This window comes from Hemitrygon akajei, unplaced genomic scaffold (assembly GCF_048418815.1).
Source record: "Hemitrygon akajei unplaced genomic scaffold, sHemAka1.3 Scf000048, whole genome shotgun sequence".
Classification (NCBI taxonomy): domain Eukaryota; kingdom Metazoa; phylum Chordata; class Chondrichthyes; order Myliobatiformes; family Dasyatidae; genus Hemitrygon; species Hemitrygon akajei.
This window is the reverse complement of record NW_027331934.1, coordinates 3,408,165-3,417,761: the sequence shown is the minus strand read 5'-3', so window position 1 is coordinate 3,417,761 and position 9,597 is coordinate 3,408,165. Positions and strand designations below refer to the sequence as shown.

The 9,597-nt window shown below is 57.8% G+C and overlaps 2 protein-coding genes across 2 annotated transcripts in view; one reads left to right on the top strand and one right to left on the bottom strand.

The window, feature by feature from the left end:
* The window catches only part of LOC140720955 (NACHT, LRR and PYD domains-containing protein 3-like), a 320,684-nt gene that overhangs the window by 87,252 nt on the left and 223,835 nt on the right, over positions 1-9,597 (top strand). The window lies entirely within an intron of this gene.
* The window catches only part of LOC140720891 (NACHT, LRR and PYD domains-containing protein 3-like), a 1,078,849-nt gene that overhangs the window by 1,031,289 nt on the left and 37,963 nt on the right, over positions 1-9,597 (bottom strand). The window lies entirely within an intron of this gene.

Genomic DNA, 9,597 nt, shown 5'->3' with positions numbered 1-9,597 from the left:
TTAGGACCATGTAAGTGGTGTAGGGTCTCACAGTGTGTCTGGACCCTGTCAGGGGTGTGTGGGGTCTCACAGTGTGTCAGGATCCTGTCAGGGGTGTGTGGAGGCTCACAGTGTGTCTGGACCCTGTCAGGGGTGTGTGGGGTCTCACAGTGTGTCAGGATCCTGTCAGGGGTGTGTGGTGTCTCACAGTGTGTCAGGATCCTGTCAGGACTGTGTGGTGTCTCTCTGTGTGTTAGGACCATGTAAGTGGTGTAGGGTCTCACAGTGTGTCTGGACCCTGGCAGATATGTCTGGTGTCTCACAGTGTGTCAGGAACCTAACAGGTGTGTGTTGGGCCTCACAGTGTGTCAGGACCCTGGCCAATGTGTGTGTGGTCTCACAGTGTGTCAGGACCCTGTCAGGGGTGTGTGGGGTCTCACAGTGTGTCAGGAACCTGGCCGATGTGTGTGTGGTCTCACAGTGTGTCAGGACCCTGTCAGGGGTGTGTGGGGTCTCACAGTGTGTCAGGACCCTGTCAGGGGTGTGTGGGGGTCTCACAGTGTGTCAGGATCCTGTCAGGGGTGTGTGGAGTCTCACAGTGTGTCAGGACCCTGTAAGCGTGTGTGGAGTCTCACAGTGTGTCAGGACCCTGTCGGGGTTGTGTGGGGTCTCACAGTGTGTCAGGACCCTGTCGGGGTTGTGTGGGGTCTCACAGTGTGTCAGGACCCTGTCGGGGTTGTGTGGGTTCTCACAGTGTGTCAGGACCCTGTCAGGGGTGTGTGGAGGTCTCACAGTGTGTCAGGACCCTGTCAGCGTGTGTGGAGTCTCACAGTGTGTCAGGACCCTGTCGGGGTTGTGTGGGGTCTCACACTGTGTCAGGACCCTGTCAGCGTGTGTGGAGTCTCACAGTGTGTCAGGACCCTGTCGGGGTTGTGTGGGGTCTCACACTGTGTCAGGACCCTGTCAGGTGTGTGTGGGGTGTCACAGTGTGTCAGGAACCTAAAATGAGTTTGTGGGCCATCACAGTGTGTCAGGACCCTGTCAGGGGTGTGTGGGGTCTCACAGTGTGTCAGGACACTGTCAGGGGTGTGTGGGGTCTCGCAGTGTGTCAGGACACTGTCAGGGGTGTGTGGGGCCTCACAGTGTGTCTGGACCCTGTCAGGGGAGTGCGGCATCTTAACGTGTGTCGTGAACCTGCCACGGGTGTATGGCGTCTCAAAGTGTGTAAGGACCCTGTCAGGGGTGTGGGGTTTCACAGTCGGTCGGGACCCTGTCAAGGATGTGTGGGGTCTCACAGTGTGTCAGGACCCTGTCAGTGGTGGGTGGCGTCTCACTGTGTGTCAGGAACCTAACAGGAGTGTGTTTGGTCTCAAAGTGTGTCAGGAACCTGTCAGGGGTGTGTGGGGCCTCGCAGTGTGTCAGGACATTGTCAGGAGCGTGGTGGGTCTCACAGTGTATCTGACCCTGTGAGGGGTGTCTGGGATCTCACAGTGTGTGGGGACCCTGTCAGGGATGTGTGGGGACTCACAGTGGGTCGGGACCCTGTCAGGGATGTGTGGGGTCTCACAGTGTGTCGGGACCCTGTCAGGGATGTGTGGGGACTCACAGTGGGTCAGGACCCTGTCAGGGGTGTGTGGGGTCTCACAGTGTGTCAGGATCCTGTCAGGGATGTGTGGAGTCTCACAGTGTGTCAGGACCCTGTCAGGGGTGTGTGGTGTCTCACAGTGTGTCAGGATCCTGTCAGGGGTGTGTGGGGTCTAACAGTGTGTCAGAATCCTGTCAGGGATGTGTGGAGTCTCACAATGTGTCCGGAACCTGTCAGGGGTGTGTGGAGTCTCACAGTGTGTCAGGACCCTGTCAGGGGTGTGTGGGGTCTCACAGTGTGTCAGAATCCTGTCAGGGGTGTGTGGGGGTCTCACAGTGTTTCAGGACCCTGTCAGGGGTGTGTGGAGTCTCACAGTGTGTCAGGACCCTGTCAGGGGTGTGTGGAGTCTCACAGTGTGTCAGGATCCTGTCAGGGGGTGTGTGGGGCCTCACAGTGTGTCAGGACCCTGTCAGGGGTGTGTGGGGTCTCACAGTGTGTCAGGATCCTGTCAGGAATGTGTGGCGTCTCTCAGTCGGTCGGGACCCTGTCAAGGATGTGTGGGGTCTCACAGTGTGTTAGGACCCTGTCAGGTGTCTGTGGGGTCTCACTGTGTCTCAGGAACATAAAATGAGTTTGTGGGGTCTCACAGTGTGTCAGGACCCTGTCAGGAGTGTGTGGGGTCTCACAGTGTGTCAATATCCGGTCAGGGATGTGTGGTGTCTCACAGTGGGTCAGGACCCTGTCAGGGGTGTGTGGGGTGTCACAGTGAGTCAGGACCCTGTCAGGGGTGTGTGGGGTCTCACAGTGTGTCAGGACCCTGTCAGGGGTGTGTGGGGTCTCACAGTGTGTCAGGACCCTGTCAGGAGTGTGTGGGGTCTCACAGTGTGTCAATACCCTGTCAGGGATGTGTGGTGTCTCACAGTGGGTCAGGACCATGTCAGGGGTGTGTGGGGTCTCACAGTGTGTCAGGATCCTGTCAGGGATGTGTGGAGTCTCACAGTGTGTCAGGACCCTGTCAGTGGTGTGTGGGGTCTCACAGTGTGTCAGGATCCTGTCAGGGATGTGTGGGAGTCTCACAGTGTGTCAGGACCCTGTCAGGAGTGTGTGGGGTCTCACAGTGTGTCAGGAACCTGTCAGTGGTGTGTGGGTTCTGACAGTGTGTCAGGACCGTGTCAGTGCTGTGTGGGGTCTGACAGTGTGTCTGGACCCTGTCAGGGGTGTGTGGGGACTCACAGTGTGTCAGGACCCTGTCAGGGGTGTGTGGGGTCTCACAGTGTGTCAGGCCCCTGTCAGGGGTGTGTGGGGACTCACAGTGTGTCAGGACCCTGTCAGGGGTGTGTGGGGTCTCACAGTGTGTCAGGACCCTGTCAGGAGTGTGTGGGGTTCACAGTGTGTCAGGAACCTGTCAGTGGTGTGTGGGTTCTGACAGTGTGTCAGGACCGTGTCAGTGCTGTGTGGGGTCTGACAGTGTGTCTGGACCCTGTCAGGGGTGTGTGGGGACTCACAGTGTGTCAGGACCCTGTCAGGGGTGTGTAGGGACTCACAGTGTGTCAGGACCCTGTCAGGTGTGTGTGGTGTCTCACAGTGTGTCAGGATCCTGTCAGGGGTGTGTGGGGTCTCACAGTGTGTAAGCATCCTGTCAGGGATGTGTGGAGTCTCACAATGTGTCCGGAACCTGTCAGGGGTGTGTGGAGTCTCACCGTGTGTCAGGACCCTGTCAGGGGTGTGTGGGGTCTCACAGTGTGTCAGAATCCTGTCAGGGGTGTGTGGGGTCCCACAGTGTGTCAGGACCCTGTCAGGGGTGTGTGGAGTCTCACAGTGTGTCAGGACCCTGTCAGGAGTGTGTGGAGTCTCACAGTGTGTCAGGATCCTGTCAGGGGTGTGTGGGGTCTCACAGTGTGTCAGGACCCTGTCAGGGGTGTGTGGGGTCTCACAGTGTGTCAGGACCCTGTCAGGGATGTGTGCAGTCTCACAGTGTGTCAGGATCCTGTCAGGAATGTGTGGAGTCTCACAGTGTGTCTGGACCCTGTCAGGAGTGTGTGGGGTCTCACAGTGTGTCAGGAACCTGTCAGGAGTGTGTGGGGTCTCACACTGTGTCAGGACCCTGTCAGGGGTGTGAGGGGTCTCACTGTGTCTCAGGAACATAAAATGAGTTTGTGGGGTCTCACAGTGTGTCAGGCTCCTGACATGGGTGTGTAGAGTCTCACAGTGTGTCATGTCCCTGTCAGGGGTGTGTGGGATCTCACAGTGTGTCAGGACCCTGTCAGGGGTGTGTAGAGTCTCACAGTGCGTCAGGACCCTGTCAGGGGTGTGTGGGATCTCGCAGTGTGTCAGGACCCTGTCAGTGGTGTGTGGGGTCTGACAGTGTGTCAGGACCCTGTCAGGGTTGAGTGGGGTCTCACAGTGTGTCAGGACCCTGTCAGGGGTGTGTGGGGTCTGACAGTGTTTCAGGACCGTGTCAGGGGTGTGTGGGGTCTCACAGTGAGTCAGGATCCTGTCCGTGGTGTGTGGCGTCTCGCAGTGTGTCAGGACCCTGTCAGGAGTGTGTGGGGTCTCACAGTGTGTCAGGACCCTGTAAGGGGTGTGTGGCGTCTCACAGTGTGTCAGGAACCTGTCAGTGGTGTGTGGGTTCTGACAGTGTGTCAGGACCCTGTCAGTGGTGTGTGGGTTCTGACAGTGTGTCAGGACCGTGTCAGTGCTGTGTTGGGTCTGACAGTGTGTCTGGACCCTGTCAGGGGTGTGTGGGGACTCACAGTGTGTCAGGACCCATGTCAGGGGTATGTGGGATCTCACAGTGTGTCAGGACCCTGTCAGGGGTGTGTGGGGGTCTCACAGTGTGTCAGGAACCTGTCAGGAGTGTGTGGGGTCTCACAGTGTGTCAGGAACCTGTCAGTGGTGTGTGGGTTCTGACAGTGTGTCAGGACCGTGTCAGTGCTGTGTGCGGTCTGACAGTGTGTCTGGACCCTGTCAGGGGTGTGTGGGGACTCACAGTGTGTCAGGACCCTGTCAGGGGTGTGTGGGGTCTCACAGTGTGTCAGGACCCTGTCAGCGGTGTGTGGGGACTCACAGTGTGTCCGGACCCTGTTAGGGGTGTGTGGGGTCTCACAGTGTGTCAGGACCCTGTCAGGAGTGTGTGGGGTCTCACAGTGTGTCAGGAACCTGTCAGTGGTGTGTGGGTTCTGACAGTGTGTCAGGACCGTGTCAGTGCTGTGTGGGGGTCTGCCAGTGTGTCTGGACCCTGTCAGGGGTGTGTGGGGGACTCACAGTGTGTCAGGACCCTGTCAGGGGTGTGTGGGGACTCACAGTGTGTCAGGACCCCTGTCAGGGGTGTGTGGTGTCTCACAGTGTGTCAGGATCCTGTCAGGGGTGTGAGGGGTCTCACAGTGTGTCAGAATCCTGTCAGGGATGTGTGGAGTCTCACAATGTGTCCGGAACCTGTCAGGGGTGTGTGGAGTCTCACAGTGTGTCAGGACCCTGTCAGGGGTGTGTGGGGTCTCACAGTGTGTCAGAATCCTGTCAGGGGTGTGTGGGGTCCCACAGTGTGTCAGGACCCTGTCAGGGGTGTGTGGAGTCTCACAGTGTGTCAGGACCCTGTCAGGAGTGTGTGGAGTCTCACAGTGTGTCAGGATCCTGTCAGGGGTGTGTGGGGTCTCACAGTGTGTCAGGACCCTGTCATGGACGTGTGGGATCTCACATTGTGTCAGGACTCTGTCATGGACGTGTGGGATCTCACAGTGTGTGGGGGTTGACAGTGTGTCGGGACCCTGCCCCTCGTTGTGTGGCGTCTCCCTGTGCGTTAGGAAGCTGCCGTGGTGCGAGTGGTCTCACAGTGTGTCAACCCCGTGTCAGAGTGTGTGGGGTCTTACAGTATATCTTACCCTGTCAGGGGTGTGTGGATTCTCACAGTGTGTCAGGACCCTGTCAGGGGTGTGTGGGGGTCACACTGTGCGTCAGGACCATGTCAGGGATGTGTGCCCTCTCCCAGTGTATCAGGACCCTGTCAGGTGTGTTTGGGTTCTCACAGTGTGTCAGGTCCCTGTCAGGGGTGTGTGGGGTCTCACAGTGTGTCAGGACCCTGTCAGGGATGTGTGGTGTCTCACAGTGTGTCAGGACCCTGTCAGGGGTGTATGGGGGTCTCACAGTGTGTCAGGAACCTGTCAGGTGTGTGTGTGGTCTCACAGTGTGTCAGGACCCTGTCATGGACGTGTGGGATCTCACATTGTGTCAGGACTCTGTCATGGACGTGTGGGATCTCACAGTGTGTGGGGGTTGACAGTGTGTCGGGACCCTGCCAGCGTTGTGTGGCGTCTCCCTGTGCGTTAGGAAGCTGCCGTGGTGCGAGTGGTCTCACAGTGTGTCAACCCCGTGTCAGAGTGTGTGGGGTCTTACAGTATATCTTACCCTGTCAGGGGTGTCTGGGATCTCACAGTGTGTCAGGTCCCTGTCAGGGGTGTGTGGTGTCTCACAGTGTGTCAGGACCCTGTCAGGGTTGTGTGGGGTCTCACAGTGTGTCAGGAACCTGTCAGTGGTGTGTGGGGTCTCACAGTGTGTCAGGTCCCTGTCAGTGGTGTGTGGGGTCTCACAGTGTGTCAGGACCCTGTCAGGAGTGTGTGGGGTCTATCAGTGTGTCAGGACCCTGTCAGGAGTGTGTGGGGTCTCACAGTGTGTCAGGACCCTGTCAGGGGTGTGTGGGATCTCACAGTGTGTCAGGACCCTGTCAGGGGTGTGTGGGGTCTGACAGTGTGTCAGGACCCTGTCAGGAGTGTGTGGGGTCTCACAGTGTGTCAGGACCCTGTCAGGGGTGTGTGGGATCTCACAGTGTGTCAGGACCCTGTCAGGAGTGTGTGGTGTCTCACAGTTTGTCAGGACCCTGTCAGGAGTGTGTGGGGTCTCACAGTGTGTCAGGACCCTGTCAGGGGTGTGTGGGATCTCACGGTGTGTCAGGACCCTGTCAGGGGTGTGTGGGGTCTCACAGTGTGTCAGGACCCTGTCAGGAGTGTGTGGGGACTCACAGTGTGTCAGGACCCTGTCAGGAGTGTGTGGGATCTCACAGTGTGTCAGGACCGTGTCAGGGGTGTGTGGGATCTCACAGTGTGTCAGGATCCTGTCAGGTGTGTGGGATCTCACAGTGTGTCAGGATCCTGTCAGCGGTGTGTGGGATCTCACAGTGTGTCAGGACCCTGTCAGCGGTGTGTGGGATCTCACAGTGTGTCAGGACCCTGTCAGGTGTGTGGGATCTCACAGTGTGTCAGGACCCTGTCAGCGGTGTGTGGGATCTCACAGTGTGTCAGGACCCTGTCAGCGGTGTGTGGGGTCTCACAGTGTGTCAGGACCCTGTCAGGGGTGTGTGGGGTCTCAAAGTGTGTCAGGACCCTGTCAGGAGTGTGTGGGATCTCACAGTGTGTCAGGACCCTGTCAGCGGTGTGTGGGATCTCACAGTGTGTCAGGACCCTGTCAGGAGTGTGTGGGCTGTCACAGTGAGTCAGGACCCTGTCAGGGGTGTGTGGGGTGTCACAGTGAGTCAGGACCCTGTCAGGGGTGTGTGGGATCTCACAGTGTGTCAGGACCCTGTCAGGAGTGTGTGGGCTGTCACAGTGAGTCAGGACCCTGTCAGGGGTGTGTGGGGTCTCACAGTGTGTCAGGACCCTGTCAGTGGTGTGTGGGGTGTCACAGTGAGTCAGGACCCTGTCAGGGAGTTGTGGGGTCTCACAGTGTGTCAGGACATTGTCAGGGGTGTGTGCGATCTCACAGTGTGTCAGGACCCTGTCAGGGGTGTGTGGGGTCTCACAGTGTGTCAGGACCCTGTCAGGCGTGTGTCGTGTCTCACAGTGTATCAGACCCTGTCACGGGTGTGTGGGGTCTCACAGTGTGTCAGGACCCTGTCAGGGGTGTGTGGGGTTTCACAGTGTGTCAGGACTCTGTCAGGGGTGTGTGGGGTCTCACTGTGTGTCAGGGCCCTGTCAGGGGTGTGTGGGATCTCACAGTGTGTCAGGACCCATGTCAGGTGTGTGTGGGGACTCACAGTGTGTCAGGACCCATGTCAGGGATGTGTGGGGTCTCACTGTGTGTCAGGACCCTGTCAGCGGTGTGTGGGATCTCACAGTGTGTCTGGACCCTGTCAGGAGTGTGTGGGTCTCTCGGTGTGTTACGGCCATGTAAGGGGTGTGGCGTCTCTCAGTGTGTCAAGACCCTGTCAGGAGTGTGTGTGTCTCTCGGTGTGTTAGGGCCATGTCATGTAAGGGGTGTGGCGTCTCTCAGTCGGTCGGGACCCTGTCAGGTGTGTGTGGAGTCTCACAGTGGGTGTGGGGTTTCACAGTGTGTCAGGACCCTGTCAGGAGTGTGTGGGGTTTCACTGTGTGTCAGGACCCTGTCAGGGGTGTGTGGGATCTCACAGTGTGTCAGGACCCTGTCCACGGTGTGTGGGGTTTCACAGTGTATCAGGACGCTGTCAGGGGTGTGTGGGGTCACACTGTGTGTCAGGACCATGTCAGGTATGTGTGCCCTCTCACAGTGTATCAGGACCCTGTCAGGTGTGTGTGTGTTCTCACATTCTGTCAGGATCCTGTCAGCTGTTTGTGGCGTCTCTCAGTCCGTCTGGACCCTGTCAAGGATGTGTGGGGTCTCACAGTGTGTCAGGTCCCTGTCAAGTGTGTGTGGGGTCTCACTGTGTCTCAGGAACATAAAATGAGTTTGTGGGGTCTCACAGTGTGTCAGGCTCCTGACATGGGTGTGTAGAGTCTCAGAGTGCGTCAGGACCCTGTCAGGGGTGTGTGGGATCTCACAGTGTGTCAGGACCCAGACAGGGGTGTGTGGGGTCTGACAGTGTGTCAGGACCCTGTCAGGGTTGTGTGGGGTCTCACAGTGTGTCAGGACCCTGTCAGGAGTGTGTGGGGTCTGACAGTGTGTCAGGACCCTGTCAGTGGTGTGTGGGGTCTGAGAGTGTGTCAGGAACCTGTCAGGGGTGTGTGGTGTCTCGCAGTGTGTCAGGAACCTAAAATGAGTTTGTGGGGCATCACAGTGTGTCAGGACCCTGTCAGGCGTATGTGGGGCATCACAGTGTGTCAGGACCCTGTCAGGGGTATGTGGGGCTCACAGTGTGTCAGGACCCTGTCAAGTGTGTGTGGTGTCTCACAGTGTGTCAGGACCCTGTCAGGGATGTGCGGGGTCTCACAGTGTGTCAGGACCCTGTCAGGGGTGTGTGGAGACTCACAGTGCGTCAGGACCCTGTCAGGCGTGTGTTGGGTCTCACAGTGGGTCAGGATCCTGTCAGGGATGTGTTGGGTCTCACAGTGTGTCAGGACCCTGTCAGGTTTGTGTGGGGTCTCACTTTGTCTCAGGAACATAAAATGAGTTTGTGGGGTCTCACAGTGTGTCAGGCTCCTGCCATGGGTGTGTAGAGTCTCGTAGTGCGTCAGGACCCTGTCAGGTGTGTGTGGGGTCTGACACTGTGTCAGGAACCTAAAATGAGTTTGTGGGGCATCACAGTGTGTCAGGACCCTGTCAGGGGTGTGTGGGGTCTCACAGTGTGTCAGGACCCTGTCAGGGCTGTGTGGTGTCTCACAGTGTGTCAGGACCCGGTCAGGGGTGTGTGGTGTCTCACAGTGTGTCAGGACCCTGTCAATGGTGTGTGGAGACTCACAGTGTGTCAGGACCCTGTCAGGGGTGTGTTGGGTCTCACAGTGGGTCAGGATCCTGTCAGGGATGTGTGGGGTCTCACAGTGTGTCAGGACCCTCTCAGGTTTGTGTGGGGTCTCACTTTGTCTCAGGAACATAAAATGAGTTTGTGGGGTCTCACAGTGTGTCAGGCTCCTGCCATGGGTGTGTAGAGTCTCGCAGTGTGTCAGGACCCTGTCAGGTGTGTGTGGCGTCTCACAGAGTGTCAGGAACCTAAAATGAGTTTGTGGGGCATCACAGTGTGTCAGGAACCTGTCAGGGTTGTGTGGAGTCTCACAGTGTGTCAGGACCCTGTCAGGGGTGTGTCGTGTCTCACAGTGTGTCCGGACCCTGTCAGGGCTGTGTGGGGACTCACTGTG